General features: G+C 35.7%; 1 protein-coding gene and 1 pseudogene across 3 annotated transcripts in view; both read right to left on the reverse strand.

The window, feature by feature from the left end:
• Positions 1–17,918, reverse strand: part of HCN1 (hyperpolarization activated cyclic nucleotide gated potassium channel 1) — a 413,751-nt gene that overhangs the window by 186,995 nt on the left and 208,838 nt on the right.
• LOC103349655 (GTP-binding protein 4 pseudogene) lies at positions 7,854–10,163 on the reverse strand (annotated as a pseudogene).

A 17,918-nucleotide genomic window follows, 5' to 3' on the forward strand; every position in this document is an offset into this window, starting at 1 on the left:
GTGCATGAGAAAGCATAGGGAAAATCTCCCAAGTACTCTAGCTCCTGTCACCCAAGCAGGAGACTAGTATAGAGATCCTGGCTGCTGTCTTCAGTTTGTCCTAGACCTGTATGTTGGTCCATTTAAGGAGTAAACCAGGGGCTGGAGATAGTCTCTCTCTCTCTCTCTCTCTCTCTCTGTAGGTGAAAAATAAAATAAAATAAACACGAAATTTGGAGTGTCAAGCTTATTAGCCTAAGATATAAGTCCCTTCATCATCTGGCCACTACTTACCTCTCAGATCTAATCTATTTCACCTTTCTCTTTCTTTAAGTGTATGCATTCACTTTCTTTTCTTTTCTTTTCCTTTTTTTTTTTTTTTTTTTTTTGACAGGTAGAGTGGAGAGCGAGAGAGAGAGACAGAGAGAAAGGTCTTCCTTTGCCGTTGGTTCACCCTCCAATGGCCGCCACGGCCGGCACGCTGCGGCCAGCGCACGGCGCTGATCCGATGGCAGGAGCCAGGTGCTTATCCTGGTCTCCCATGGGGTGCAGGGCCCAAGCACTTGGGCCATCCTCCACTGCACTCCCTGGCCACAGCAGAGAGCTGGCCTGGAAGAGGGGCAACCAGGACAGAATTCGGCACCCCGACCGGGACTAGAACCCAGTGTGCGGAGGATTAGCCTAGTGAGCCGCGGCGCCAGCCCACTTTCTTTTGATAATCTCATTTGAAAAACTTATTATTCACTCTTCTCACTGGTCTTGTTCATATAACCACTATGTTCAGTAAAGCATAATAATTTTGATGAAAAGGATCATATCTTACTATCCTTGTAATTAAGAACATACGGTCAATTAAAAGAAAAATATATTGAGCAAAATAAAGAATGAAGTAGACAAATCTATTAACTATTAACAAATGCAATTCCATTTTAGGTAAAACAAATAACACTACTGATTGAAATCAAGGTGTCATTTCAAAACAACCTGTATGGGGGCCAGTGCTGTGGTGCAGTGGATTAAGGCCCTGACCTATCGTGCTGGCAACCCATATGGCAGTGGTTTGAGTCCCAGATGCTCCAATTCCAATCCAGCTTCCTGCTAATGTTCCTGGGAAAGCAGCAGCAGATGGCCCAAGTCCTTGGGCCCTTGTTCCAACGTGGAAGACCCAGAAGAAGCTCTTGGCTCCTGGCTGTGGTTTGGTCAGCCTTGGCCATTGAGGCTGTTTGGGGAGTGAACTAGCAGATGGAATACTTCTGTGTGTGTGTGTGTGTGTGCTTCTTCCCTATAACTTTGTCTTTCAAATAAAATAAATCTTAAAAAAAAAAAAAAAAAAAAAAAAACTTGAGTGTTCTTCAAACTCTGAATGATGTCAGGGAGATATTTATTTTTCTGTCAATTTTTCTAAAAACTAATTGAAATCCCTATCTTATTCTTGTTTATCTATAGTAATAAGTGTGTAGATTCTATAATAAGTGTGTAGAAAAGCTAAATGACTAATGAAATTTTGATTACATATAATGAGTGTTTGAAAACAATTTTAATTGTTTTTTACACTGCCATATGCTCCATAATTATAAATTTGTTATTAAACAGAAAAACTTGTTTTCTGTGTTTTAGACACATGCTAGTTTTAAATAATTAAAATATCATAAAGTGGGCAAATTTTTTATGATGATGTAGAATATTTTGAACTTTTGAAACTATTTTGAATTGACCTAAAAAATTAGTATCCACTGATATTAGATCTGACAACATAAACCTCACTCTATTTTAGAAGTTCCAAATATATTATCAATTTCAACAGACCAAACTTGTACCAGACACATAAGCTGTGCCAAAATCTACTCTAAAAAGTGGTATTTGGACACATTCTTATTAAGTTGGCAGAATTTAAACCCAATAGAACTCAGTATTTCTGACAAGTTCTAAATGGATGTGTCCTCAAGGTTACTATCATTATTATCTGGGCTTTCACCAAGCATTCAAACTCACAAATTATTCTTGTGTATTCTGCAACATTTATCATTGATTCTACCTATATAGTATTTTGGTTCATTGATATATTTATGCAGTATTAGAGCTCACAGAAGACATTTTACTAATTTCTTTAGAGAGGAAAACATGTATTTTATATTAGGACTAATAAGGAAGAAGAGTTTTAATATGTCCACATTTTGATAAACTCATTTTTCTAACTCTTAAAAAGAATCAGCATTTTCTCAAAAGTCTAATTTCTGTGCATATATAGAATGAGGTAGATATTAAAACTGTTAACGGGTTAAATAGCAATTAAAATATTTAAAAAGTATTTTTTAAATCACATATGAGAATAGCTATAGGACCATATTTTGACCCTTAAGGAGATACAAAAGCATGCTCAAGAATCCTGCAGATGTAGTCAATGCCCAAAGCTCCTCTAAGGATTTTAGGACTTCTAATATTTATTACCAAAGTTTATAGAAAGTCATCCTTTCAAAAAGAGTGCAATGGACTGAATGTTGAAGTCCCCCTGCCCCAAAGCCATCGCCACTCACCCACCCACCCACACAAATTTATATGTTGATTTCTAACACTCAGTGTGATGGTATTTGGATTTGGAGACTTCAGAAAACAACTGGGTCCTCACGAAGGGATTAGCTCCTTTATAAGAAGGGACCTAAAAGCTTGTCTCCTCTCTGTTTCTGTCTCTACTATAAGAGGACAAGAAGATGGCTAAACCAGGAAGAGTGCCCTAACTGGATACTTACTTTGCCAGCATCTTAAGAATTTCCACATTCTAGAACAATGAGAAATGAATACCTCTGGCTTAAGCCACCTAGTCTATGGTATTTGGTAATTGTAGCACAAGCAAACTGAGACAGAAAGATAGCCATTTTACTTTTCATTAGAAAATCAGAAAAGATACATTCACTGAAGAAATTTAAATAAACATTTAGCTAAATGTATGGGGAAAATAAATCACATATTTTTAGTATTTAACAACCATGACGTTAAAAATAATTTATTGATAAAACAACTATGAAGTGAATGGAATGTAGTAAAATTAGTATTAAGTGAGTAGTATATATTAGTGTGAAATATATTTACAGTTCAAATTGAGATACATTGAATTTGGAACAAGTCTAAAGTTCCTAACAAAATGCATACTTATGTACATACATAAATACATATAGTTATAGGAAAGATGTATCCCATAGGAAGACTTCTTGCAGGCTCATAAATATATAAGAAAAATACTTCAATTTAATAGTCAAATAGCCTTGTTTCTAAGGGGCACTTCAAATCCTGGAGAATCCTCCATTTAGACTAGGTAAGTCTACAATAAAGGCAGATGGTATCGTGAGATCAGAATTTAGCATGGAATAAAACTGTCATTGCTGAGCCAATAAACACAAAGAAATGATAGACATTAGTAAATGTGTTTGAGAGTAGATTCAAAAAGTCAGACAGAAAAGAACGTCATGTCAAAGAGAACGCAAACACCAGACTCTTCCAGCTTCCAGGAGACCAGTTATCTGTTTCCCGTACTCAGAGAGTCACTGTTTTGGTACGGTTCATCCAACCCAGAGATCCTAGATTCATGGTAATTCAATTAGTCAACAAGGATTTTTTTTTTCTTTGTACTTCTTCCTTTTCCCCTTCCTTGTTTTTCTATTATGTTCTAGACTTATTGTGATTCTTTTTTATTTAAGATTTATTTTATGTTATATGAAAGACAGTTACAGAGAGAGGTCTTCCATCTGCTGGTTCACTCCCCAGATGGGGGCAAAGGCCGGAGCTACGCTGATCCAAAGCCAGGAGCCAGGAGCTTCTTCCAGGTCTCCCATGCTGGTGCAGCGGCCCGAGGACTTGGGCCATCTTTTACTGCTTTCCCAGGCCAAAACGAAAAGCTGGATTGGAAGAAGAGTAGCAGGGACTAGAACAGGCACCCATATGGTATGGCTGTGCTTCAGGTCAGGGCTTTAATCCACTGTACCACAGCTCCAGCCCCAACCTATGTTGATTCTTGACTGGTGTAAAGTAATTAATTCCTTCTAAATGCCTTCCATGTCTGGGTTTCATGTTTTGCCACTTTGTAAAGGTTTTAATATTAAACTTCTTTTTTCCTACAGTCTGCCTAAAACTTTTGCCTTGTTTCTTCTAAAATCAATGTGTGTCAAAAGCTCAATTTTCATGTTCCCCAAATCAGGCATAATTGGGAGAAGATGATAGAAAAAATATAATCACATATGACACTCCCATCTAACATTTTTGTAATATGAATAATATCTGCATTTTCTTCTATGGCTTGATTAACAAATCAAAAAATGTAAACACCATCAAAAAATTAGAAATAAATTCCTTCAACCAAATCCACAGTTAAACATCATTCTCTATTTTCTTCAGAAAAATCTATGAAAAAGCTTGTTCATCTTGACTATCAAATTGACTTTCTCAATTTCCACTCAGTACTTCAGTGCAAAAGTCTAGGTTTGCACTCACTGTTTTTTCTTGCCAAAGTTCACATCCCTCTAATTGTCATATCCAAGTATATTTTGCAGTTTACATATTCTTAATTTCTCTGTTGCTTCTCACACATTTGGTCATTAATTTGCTGAGACATTACACTGTCAGTTTAAAAGACACCAATATTCCTAGAATATTTCTTTAAGGGACATCTATAGATTTGATTTTCATTGTTGTTAGCTTCTATTTAAAAACCATGTTTCCCAGGTCCTATTCCTAGATGACTGTTCTCTTTCTGCTCCTGCAAAAGCTCTTCCTATTGGATACATCCTTTCTATGTATGAATGTATGTACGTATGTATTTTACTACGAGCACTATAATCAAGCCTCAAACTAAACTCATACACTTACTTTACTAAAAGTTTTCTATTTTGGTCACTTTAGACAATGGCAAAGTCATTTACCTAAGAAGTTAAGAAATGTGGGACTTAACATTATTCCTTGTTTTTCCTTCGCTTTTTATTACTATTTTATTTCCAAAATATTTTGAGCTTCTCTCCCAGACCTAAGTTTTTTGACTACCAATAATTCAAATGTTCATCATTTAAACTAAATTATTATGATGATTTACAACAACCAAAGGATACATTCTTTTTAAAGGGTAAGAAAAATTAGAGACAAACAAAGAGGAAATGAGGCAAATGAGGAGCCTGGGACCCTATCCAGGTTCACAGTGTAGTGGCAGCCAGGATGCAGTGGTAACTTGGCAATGAGAGGCAGAAAGGTGCAGAAGAATGTGGGAGCAGAGTAAAAATAAACATCAGCTGTGGTGCTTCCTCAGGGATACCAGCCTACCAGCCTATATGTGCAAGTGCTGCATGCTTGGTCTAGCATTTTTATACTTAAGTAAAGCATCGCTACATTTAAATGTGTCAAAACAGAAATTTAAAGCTTATTAATGTTTAAGTATACATTTTAAACTTTTACTTATATTTTCACAAAATAATTTTTAGAAAGTTGTTTCTGGCATGGCATTAAAGTTTTTCCTTAACTGTAGATAAAAATATCTGAGGCCAGTACTGTGGTATAGTGGGTATAGCTACCATCTGCAGTGCCGGCATCCCAGATGGGCGCCGGTTCGAGTCCTGGCTGCTCCACTTCCTATCCAGCTCTCTGTTATGGCCTGGGAAAGCAGCGGAAGATGGCCCAGGCCCTTGGGCCCCTGAACCCATGTGGGAGTCCCAGAAGAAACTCCTAACTCCTGGCTTCAGATCGGTGCAGCTCCGGCCATTGTGGTCAACTGGGGAGCGAACCATCAGATGGAAGACCTCTCTCTCTCTCTGCGTAATTCTGACTTTCAAGTAAAATAAATAAATCTAAAAAAAACAAACAAACAAACAAACAAACTCCCTCCTAAGGCCAGCTCTGTGGTGCAGTAGTTTAAGCTGCCATTTGAGATTCTACCCTCTTGTATCAGAATGCTGGTCTGAGTCCCAGCTGCCATATTTCCAATCTAGCTTCCTTACAATGAACCTGTGAAGGCAGCAAATCATGGCCCACGTAATTAGACTCCTGCTACCCATGTTGGAGACCTGGATGGAGTAATGGGCTCCTAACTTCAGCCTGGCCCATCCCTGACTGTTGCAGGCATTTGAACCAGCAGGTGAAATATCTCTTTGTATGTCCCTATCTCTTTGTCACTCTGCATTTCAAATAAATAAATTAAATAAATCTTTAAAAATATTTTATCCCTTGAACTCACATGTACCTTTCACAAAAATGGAAGAGCATAAATCCATCAAGGAATAGGAAACTTTAAGGGATACTTCATCCTTCAACTCAGTGCATCAGCAAAGTTGCTATCCAGCTTCTTTTTACAGAAAGAAAGAATGGAAGCCAGAGAGAATAAATGCCTTGAACCACAGATACACGAATCAAGGACTAAAATTCCTCATTCTCTTGAGGGATTTTCCTATTCATTGAACTGAATTTCTGGTATCTGGCATCTTAAATAAAAGAGAAAGGTTTGGGTCGAGACTTAGATTTTGCTGAAACAAGTTTAAATTAATTGAAATTCTACCAGTTAAACTTCTCACAATGTCTTTACAATTATGCATGTATTTTATGCAGGAGTCAAGGCAATAACTTACATAAGGGAAAAGTGCTCATTAACGCATTTTTGTTCAGCTACAGTTTTTATTTGAACCTAAAATTAAAAAAGAATCTATTTTCTCTTAGAAATATCTGAGTTAAAATGATCAAACTCTAATGATTACAAAATTATTCATCAAAATTTATAATAAATATGAAATACCTATCAGAATTAACATGAAAAGGTTTATCTGCTTTGTAATTCAAGTGAACAATGTATTTTCAGTTGGAAACTAAGTTTCCAATTGTCACTGTGAAAAATAAAAAAGTGCTTGTCTTCCACTGTGAACATAATTGTAATGGTATTATAAAATATGTACACCAGATTTTACTTCAAGACATGATCCCATTTAATTCTAAATTAGATCAACCATTTCTCCAGACAATAAGTCATTTTTGTTACAATCTTCTACATTTTACTAATACTTTTGTTTAAGTGTATAATTATTTACTAGGTAAATGTGTTCTTTATTGAAACAAGATAGAATAAAAGAAGTGGTTTGTGAGTCACCACTTGTTTTCCATTTGGGGGAGTATATGATATCATTATTATTCATATATGATAGTAAAAAACAGCTGGTAGGAAAAGGCTATTAAATGATAATTTTATTTTGGTGCAAATACTTTTAAAATTCTGTATAGAATTTTAAAAGTGCATAATTCCCAAAGACAGAAGACAACTACAAATTAGAATGCATAGGAATCCTAATTACATTTTCATCAAAATGTTTTCTTTAATCAACTAAAAATATTTTATACTTACATAGAGAATATAAGTAGAAAAGAGAAAAAAGTAGGTTTTAGCAGAGTTAATAACGTATAGTTTTATTCTTTCTAACAGACAATGTGAAAAGAGGGGCTAAATTTGTAATATTAAGAAACAGAAATGTAATTTACAAATGACATATCTATGCATGTAGAATGAATTAAAAATAAAAATAACTATTGCTCACAGTCATATTCTCAGCATCACTTATTTTTAAACTATTACATCTCATAATTTTACCATTAAAAAAAGCTATGAAGTAATTAAAGTGACTATACATGCCCTTGTATGTCTTGACCTTTTTTTCACCCTCCCACAATTTTATCTACCGTCTTCACCAACTTACACTTTAACTTCCTCTAGGAAGCCTTACCTGCACCCATTGGAATTACTGTGCAATTCTTCTATATGTGTTCCCACAGGTCCCTTGGGTCTTAGCATTTGTCTTGCTATAGCATAATTGCCTGTTTATGTGCCTGTCCTCTTCATTAAATCCCATGTTCCTTACATATACAGACTGCTTGTTGTTTTTCATTATATTCTTAGTTTCATACTAGTATTTGAGCTTAGCATAAGGTTTAGTATTTATTAAATTAAAAATCATAATTTAAACAAATTTGCAATGTCATAGATAAAGCTAATTTACCTCCAGACTATTGGCCAAGATACATTTTATACCTCCTAAGGCATATTCAAATAAGTGAATTTAAATACGTAATACCTGTCTTTATTAAAAATACTACAAGTAGTATAAATCAGGAATGTGCTCATGGTAACACTTGGAAGGACCCCAAAATTTTCAAAACTTAGCTAGAACATATTTTTTTTTCAGAATTAGAAGATCTCTACATTTTATTTTTTTATTTCTCCTGGAGATTTACTTTGGATAAAATAGTTGGAAGAGAGATTACAATAATACATTGTACAAGAAGTTTGGAAAATAATTTAAAGCAGTATTTTATGCATTAGGGTTCTGACTCAATCATAAACGTGCTTGCTCTCCAAGTCTGTAGAGCAGGTAGCCCTCTGTCCATATCCATAAACAGAGATGATTTTTTCATAAAAAAGAATATTCCCATGTGATAAATCAAAGTTTCCTCTTAGAAAAAAATAAGGTTTTTCTCCATCAAAATATCAAAGTCATACCAAATTTTTCTAGTTCTACAAATCTGAAGCAACCAATCCTCCATTTAAAGCAGAAAGACTGTCTATTCCAAATGTTTGCACTTTGCAGATAAAAATTTCCAGCACTTATGTAGGGTTTCACCACAATGTTTAGCAAAGAATGCTTCAATTATTTGTGTTTGTTTATAGATGACTCCAATTTTATGAACCCACACCATACCCAACCAAGAAATAAACAGCAACAAATAGTCTAACCAAACCATGTCAACTGAAATCTATCTCCTGTCCTTTTTACCAGCTTTCCTCTATCCAGAGAGTAAGTGCTTGGACTTCAAATCAAACACATGTCGATCTGACTCCCCTTTCTTCTTCCCCAGGCGACCCATCTTCTTCTGAGCATTCTTCATCATAGTCCTGGCCTTCTTCACCATCTTGACATCCCGAAGACCAGAAACATCACGTGGAGTTCGAGAGCAACTCCGACTCCGGACTATAGAAGATGGTGGAACAGATTCTTCCTGCTTTCTTTTCCTAGTGACACTCCGAGATCTTGTTTGGACTGCGTGGTGGTCATTGTCTTTATTATCCATGTCAACACCAAGACTACGCATCTCATTCTTCAAATCTGTCTTCTGAACATTCTTAGCCACTCGAGGCGTCCTGGTTCCCTGTGTATTTTTTTCTTTGGATTGAAGGATTTTCAATTTCTTTTTTTCTCTAATTTGTTTTGCCAGCTGTTGGATTTCTACCATTTCCTCGTCTTCACTTTCAGAATCACTGTCATACTCCCCAGCAGCTGTTCTTAGCTCTTCTATCTCTAATTCTTCCAATTTCTTCATGATGGCAGGATCAATGTAATCGGCTATATTACGGCCTTCCCAGATCTCTGGTATCTTATCGTATTTTTCAGATGAGTTCATTAAATCCCAGTACTTTTGAAGATCCAAAATATAATCATCTCCCATTTCTAGCTCAAGATCTCATTCCCTTTTCTTCTTGGGCTCCACAATTTCCATTCTCCTCTTGCGTGCCACCACTCCTTCTGGGATAAAAGGGGGCCTCTCTTTATCATCTCTCTTGTTTGGTACAGCTAAATGTAATCTGTTCAACACCTCATACTCCTTTCACTTTGGTTTCAACTCGATGAGCCAAAAGCCTATCACAAGCCTCTGTTTTAACTTTAATGACACCTTCCTCAGTCAGAGTGCTGGTCTCTATCACAGGGAATCCTTCAGCTAGGAAATCTACAAATACTTTCAGATCATCTTCAGAAAGTTCAGCTATTCTCTTCACATCACATTTGTTGGCAACAACTACAAGAGGCTTGTTGATAAAGAGAGGTCTTATATTCTGGAAGAGTTCTACTTGCTCCTTCAAACCATGTCCACACTGCTCAGACAAATCCATCACATATAGAACCGCAGCACGGAGGTGAGCCAAGGCTGTGATGGCCTTCATCTCGATGGTGTTCCGATCCTCCAAAGGGTGATCCAAAATCCCTGGAGTATCTACAACCTTCCAGTGTAGATACTTATAATCCATGTGCCCAACAAATAGAGACTTTGTTGTAAATGCTGCACAGGGCTGAACATCCACATCTGCTCTGGTTACCTTATTGATGAAGCTGGATTTCCCAACATTTGGGTACCCATATAAAAGCAGAGTCCTTATATTTGGATCAATGGTTGGCAAAAGGGGTAAACTAATTAGAACCTTTTTTTTTTTTTCAGAATTAGAAGATCTGTACATTTTAGCCCTTTATCAAGATGATCCATGATTCAAATGAAAGGAAGAATTTTAAAGTAGACTATGAACATCTCACCAACACTGCATCAGGTTACAGAAGTAACACATTGTCCAATGAATGAATATTGATGAAACCAATAAAATAATTCAGAATGGTGATCTAAAGCTGCTTTATAGAAGATCTATATGACAAAAGAAAGTACCTAATATGTGATTTGAGAAATCACAGGAAAAAGTCAGGAATAATTATTTTAAAATTCAAGGCAAGTGTTAGATAAAAGAATAGAAAGGAAGCAAGTTTAAGGAAAACAAACAGCCTTCACTTCTGTGGGTGAACAAGAGATTAAGCTACAAAATGAGTGTTTGTGAAGTTATGATAGACAACAGACAACAGAAGGCACAATGGAATTTATTCTTAAAAAGCCATAAAATTTTTCACTAAATAATTTTCTGAGATCAGATTTTTTTTTAAAGATTTACCTTATTTGTTTGAAAGGCAGAGTTAAAGAGAGGAGAGAGAGAGAGATCTTCTATCTGCTGGTCCCAACAGTTATTTTTAAGCTAAAGGATGATATAAGTAATGTGTAGAAATTTATTACAAATATACAAGGAAATATTAACATCCAAAAAAGAATATTATTTAAACGTTATAAATACATCTTACAAAAGAAAAATGCTTGAGGAATGGTGGATTTTAAACGTACTACTTGCTGAACTCTATGTAGTGTAGGGTTAAGCTTGTGATTAGAAAGTAAATTGAAAGTCTGTCATTGTAAAAATTAATATACTACTTTAATTTCCTTTAGATCTATTCCTGGAGTGAGATAGCTGGGTCATATGGCAGATCAGTTATCAATTTTCTGAGGAATCTCCATACTGTCTTCCATACTAGTTGTACCAGTTTACATGCCTACCAGCATTTTCTTATGGTACCTTTTTCTCTACATTCTCACCAGCATTTGTTATTTTTTTGATTTTTGAATAATAGTCATTTTAACTGGAATAGGTGATAACTCATTATGTTTTTTGTCTCTGTTTCCATGATGGACAGTAAATGTACTGTATATAAGTGAAATGGACTTTTTTTTTCATTTATTTAAGGCCCTTGCTTATATTCCTGTTGAACTATTAACTTTTCACATTCCACTAGTTTAACTCTAATTTAATGGAGCATTAAGCATTGGATTATAATGTAAAATAAATATATACTATCTCAAAAATTAAAAAAAGAAAGAAAGGAACATGGAGGAAGGGAGGGGTGGAGAAAGGAAGGAAGGAGGGGAAAAAATAGAAGGACTGATGGATGGCCAGAAAGAAGGAGAAAGAAAATAAAAATAATCTCTCTTCATAAAGAAAAAATAAATTTACTTTGCTAAATATAACAATAGCTTATGCTGGCAACTTTCTCTTTGTGATATAGAAAGAAAAAGGGCAGTCTACTATTAAAAATCATGTTTTCCCCTGTAATATTAATATTGCACTGTAATTTGCCCTTATTGGCCCATTAAGAGGTTGCTCTCATGAATTTACCTGAATTATTTTTTACTCTGTTGAGAATTTTAGAGTTATGTCTTAAGGTAGTATATTTCAAGAGAATGAGAACACCATATTTTATATTTGGAAATCTGAGAAATCTGAGAAATTGCATGACTGCAATTTCCTGAGTTGTAGGGTGGTAAGTTCCTTGACCTCTCTTTGCCTAGGCTCTTGACATAAAGGAAAGACAAAATCCCATACTTTACAAAATTATGATGATTCACACATACAAATTTTTCCACATGAAACCTGCATTTAATGAACAGTAATGGTTATTATTATTTTATTATACATTTTAATGATAAAAAGAATCTTGGCAGACACTTATGTGACTAAAATAACAGTGGCTGTTTTATTATTGGTTCTAAGTTCATTTCTTAATCTCGTTTCCAAGATCTATTTAAAAATTATGCATTTATTTCTTATTTTCCTCATATTCACTGTGATTTAGTAAACCAATGTTTTTCAAAAACATGTGTATGTAGTATGTTTCATTATCTTAATTTTTGAAAAATTCATATTTAACTTCCTAAACATTCTCTTTTCTTTGGGCCTTTTGTAGCTACACACACACACAGACACACACACACACACTTGAACATGTATATGAAGTTCCATATATATATATATTTTTCTTCAGCATGATTACTATCTAAGAGCTTATAGCTATGATGATAACTTTATTACTATCTTAGAGTAACGGTCAGAAATAGCTACTCTTTGATCCCAGGTTAACAAGTAAAGGATGTTTCACTCAGATTTTAATCTTAAAATAGCCAACTGAAATTTTAAATACTCAGATTTTAACTTTAAAATAGCCAACAGGCCGGCTCCGCGGCTCACTAGGCTAATCCTCCGCCTTGCGGCACTGGCACACCGGGTGCTAGTCCCGGTCGAGGCGCCGGATTCTGTCCCGGTTGCCCCTCTTCCAGGCCAGCTCTCTGCTGTGGCCAGGGAGTGCAGTGGAGGATGACCCAGGTGCTTGGGCCCTGCACCCCATGGGAGACCAGGAGAAGCACCTGGCTCCTGCCATCGGATCAGTGTGGTGTGCCGGCCGCAGCACGCTGGCTGCGGCGGCCATTGGAGGGTGAACCAACGGCAAAGGAAGACCTTTCTCTCTGTCTCTCTCTCTCACTGTCCACTCTGCCTGTCCAAAAAAAAAAAAAAAAAGCCAACAGAAAATTTAAAATTATTTTCCTCTGTAAAACAAGTTGTTTATGTTCCTTTTTCTAAAATTCATGTAAAATGATAATGATAATAGAAAAGGAGAATAGGAATAGGAGGAAGTAAAAGGCAAATATCAACAGCAGAAAGAGTCTAAATATACTCAGATTTATGCACTTACATTACATATTGATATTCATGAACCAATTCAATTCACATCAGTATTAACAAAACTAACACTATATCATATAAACCATGAGATACATTAAGTCCTATGAATACTAGAATTTTCACTGACATTTTATTTTCTTCAAATTTTTTTCAAATTTATTTAATAGTACAACTTCTGAATTATTGCGGCTTTCCCCCCATAACCGCCCTCCCACACACAACCATCCCATATCCCACTCCCTCTCCCATCCCATTTTTTCATCGATTCATTTTCTTTTTTTGTAAACTGTTATTTATATTTATATAAATAAGTTTATATTTATATTAGATAAATATAAATAAAATACGTATCTATTTATATATCTACATAAATATAAATATAAATTTCCAAAGTACAACTTTTGGATTATAGTGGTGATTTCCCTGCATAACCACCTTCCCACCAACAACCATCCTGTCTCTCACTCCCACTCCCATCCCATTCTTCATCAAGATTGATTGTTTTAAATTTTTTTTGACAGGCAGAGTTGGACAGTGAGAGAGAGAGAGAGAGTTATAGACAGTGAGAGAGAGACAGAGAGAAAGGTCTTCCTTCTGTTGGTTCACTCCCCTAATGGCCACTATGGCTGGTGCTGTGCCAATCCGAACAGGAGCCAGGTGCTTCCTCCTGGTCTCCAATGCGGGTGCAAGGACCCAAGCACTTGGGCCATCCTCCGCTGCCCTCCCGGGCCACAGCAGAGAGCTGGACTGGAGGAAGAGCAACCAGGACTAGCATCCAGCGCCTCAACCAGGACTAGAAGCCGGGATGTCGGCGCTGCAGGGAGAAAATTAGCCAAGTGAGCCAAGATTCATTTTCAATTATCTTTATATACAGAAATTCTACTTAGCATTTACTAAATAAAGATTTAAACACTCTGCACCCACACAGACACACAAAGTATAGAGTACTATTTGAGCAGTAGTTTTACCATTAATTCGCCTAGTACAACACATTAAGGACAGAGATCCTACATGGGGAGTAAGTGCACAGTGACTCCTGTTGTTGATTTAACAATTGACACTCTCATTTATGAGGGAAGTAATCACCCAAAGCTCTTGTCATGAGCTGCCAAAGCTATAGAAGCCTCTTGAGTTCACCAACTCTGATCTTATTTAGACAAGGTCATAGTCAAAGTGGAAGTTCTCTCCTCCCTTCAGAGAAAGGTATCTCCTTCTTTGATGGTCCGTTCTTTCCACTGGGATCTCACTCGCAGAGATCTTTCATTTAGGTCATTTTTTTTTTTTTTGGGAAGAGTGTCTTGGCTTTCCATGCCTAAAATACTCTCATGGGCTCTTCAGCCAGATCCAAATGCCTTAAGGGCTGATTCTGAGGCCAGAGTGCTGTTTAGGGCATTTGCCATTAAATGAGTCTGCTGTGTATCCCACTTTCCATGTAGGATCATTCTCTCCTTTTTAATTCTATCAATTATTATTTGCAGACAATGCTCTTATTTATGTAATCCCTTTGACACTTAATCCTATCTTTTTGATCAATTATTAAATTAAACTGATCACTTTAACAAGTAAGATGGCATTGGTACATGCCACCTATATGGGACTGAATTGGAATCCCCTGGCACGTTTCTAGCTCTACCATTAGGGTTAAGTCCGATTGAGCACGTGCCAAACTGTACATCTCCTCCCTCTCTTATTCCCACTCTTATATTTAACAGGGATCACTTCAGTTAATTTTAAACGCCTAAGAATAATTGTGTGTTACTTTAAGAGTTCAACCAATGGTATTAAGTAGAACAAAAAAAATACTAAAAGAAATAAAATAGTAAGTTGTTCCTCGACAGTCAGGACAAGGGCTGATCAAGACATTGATTACTAATCAATGAGCTCCTCACAGAAAATAATGAGATATGCAATTAGTTTTATAACAGTTAATGATAATGGTTTCATACGGTATTTCTTATATCAGGAAGTGCAATAGCTAGTAATATTACATTTAACATTACATTTAGTGTTTAGTATTAAGGAAAACATTTTTTCTCCACATTCTGAGTCTCATGATTTTAAAAAATAAATTGCATTATTTACTTTACACTTTATTTGACTATTCCATATCTCATGTTATTTCCGTAAGTTTAATTTCCGTAAGTTAAATAAGGAAAATAAAGATAAATATATACAGCAATGATGGCTACATCAATAATATTTTTACTTCAAACTTAGTTTCACTATAAAAAAAGTTTTTTTTCTCTGTTTTCCACATAAATTGTTTGCTATTTTTGATCCTTTTAACCTTGGGAATTCTGCAGCATTGTGTCCACACTTATTTTTAAAAATCATCTTTCTGAGGTGAGAGTTTGGCATAGCAGTTAATATGCTGCTTGGGACACCCACATCCTGTTTTGGAGTTTCTGAGTTCATGTCCTGACTCCGCTTCCTTGCCCAGCTTCCTCTAATGTGCACTCTGGGAGGCAGCAGGTAATGATGGCTCAAGTAACTGGATCCTATCCATCCACACGGGAAACACAGAGTGAGTTTTGGGCCCTTGGCTTCTGCTCGGCCCAGATCCACCTATTACAGATATTTGAGGAGTGAATCAGCAAATGAAAATCTCCCCTCTTTCCCATCTCTCTGCTTTTTAAAATAAAAAAAAATAAATAAAATTCTTAAAAATGGCACCCCCTCTTTTAATAATCAACTTAATGGCAATATTTACATCTTAATGATCCTTTAATTCATATTTCCCAATAGAGTGACTGAGCAGCTGTGTAAATATAATACATCTCAAGAACAATTTCCACATTTGTAACTTGATTCCAGTATGGTGGCATAAATATTTTTGAGATCATTCTCTTTCAGCCACTCACTCGTGTTCTATGCCCTCTGACTGACATTTCATCATATCAGTTAGAACTCATAAACTTGCCACTTGATTGCTGAGGGTGCATAACAACTTTCAAAATTTCTCACTGTTAAAAAAATAAAAGTTATGAAATTCAATAATCTCATCCTTGACAAAATTTGGAAGGTAGTCTACTGCAATCTGCAAGTCATCTCATTCCACTAATACCCACTACACAGTTGTAGCTATAGTGAGACTTCAATGATGGATTGAGCATAAATTAAACAGATGGCAATCTCCAACTATATTCTCAATTTGCTATACAATTGAATATTAACATTTTGCTAAATAAAAAAAAATGTTCTTGACTTGAGGACTTACACAACTAAAGTGATCCTTGTTTGTTAGAGGAAAGACTTATTCTTAAATTATTGATTCACTAATTTGAAAAGCAGAGAGAGAGATCTGCCATTCACTACCACTGGTTCATGTCTCAAATGCTGATAATGACTGGGGTTGGGCCATGCCAAAGCTGGGAGCCAGGAACACAATTCAAGTCTCCTATGTGGATGGCTGGAATCCAACTATCTGAGTTATCATTTCTGCCTCTCCAGGTCTGCGTTAGTAGAAAGCTGGACTCAAGAACTGGAGATGGGAAAAAAAGCCAGGTACTCCACTATGGGACACAGACATCTCAGCTGGGTTAATTGCTAAATGAATGCCCACTCCTAAATAAGACTTTTTTGAAAGCATAGACTTTAGATAACAAACATTAGAATCATTAGTGATCTTGTCAAGGTGAACATCGGTGTGGGACTCATTCAGCAGCACTTTATCAGAATCTAGGGCTCTACCTAAGGCTGCATTTCTAATAAGCTTATCTCTTGCATAATAATGTCTGCTAATTTGTAGATATTTATTAACTTACAACTACTTTCATTCCAAAAAATTTTAAAGTAGTTTAAACAAAAGATAACAATGCATTAATTTAGTTGCTTAGCAGAAGAAGCCCCAGATAGTATGTAAAATAAAACATGAACAAAGCCACTTTTTTACAAGATGAATCACATATATGGCTATACATCCTTAATCACCAATCCTGAGAGGAAATGAGGCAGGCCAATGTAAAATCTATCAAACATCATTTTAAAGGACAGCCATGTAATGCATGGAGTTTTCATAGCTGTCTTTGATTTTCTAAGCCAGTCTTATAACCTACCTTGTCTTTCACCTTTATATTCATGACTTTACAATTAAAGTTACTGAAATCTCCTATTATATTTATAACTTAATTTTATGCATTTTAGGCCAGTACTGCATTGGAAGTCACTGAAATTACTGCAAAATACTTCATTTTTGTTTGTTTTACTTTAATTTAGCCTTGCTAAACTTTGGAATTGCACAAGTAATATGTGAACACAATATATTATAAAAGTTCAAATACTATAGACATACGAAGAATAAAAAGCTAATGTTCTCTGTCTCATTACTGTTGCCTTATATTTTTAGCTAGACAGTTTACATACCATCTCTTATCCCACTATCTTCTGAAATTTAATGACAATCAATGACAGATTACATTTCCTAAAACACATCTGATTCATGATCTCCTACACAAAGATTTCCAATGACAACTCTCACCTACACTAAATTAATCATCCTAACCTATCTTTTAAAAGACTTATTCTTCCAGTCCCAGAGTGCAGAAATAAACCCTTAGATATATTTTTCTTATGACTAATTTATTTACATTGGCACAAAAATGTTTACACATTCCCACATATTTACACCTTCCCACAGTTTATATTTTTCCATGTGCATTCTTAGGGAAAGTCTGAAGCTCACTTATTAAAAGCCTGTTCATGCTTCCAAAATCCAATTCTAATATAAAAGTTCTTCAGTGGCTTTTCTTTATAAACTGTGCTTCAATTCTGTAGTTTTCATGCGCTGGTTTGCATTCTAAGATTTTAAAACATACTCCTCATGTATTTTTTCTAA

Source organism: Oryctolagus cuniculus, chromosome 14 (genome assembly GCF_964237555.1).
Source record: "Oryctolagus cuniculus chromosome 14, mOryCun1.1, whole genome shotgun sequence".
NCBI lineage: Eukaryota > Metazoa > Chordata > Mammalia > Lagomorpha > Leporidae > Oryctolagus > Oryctolagus cuniculus.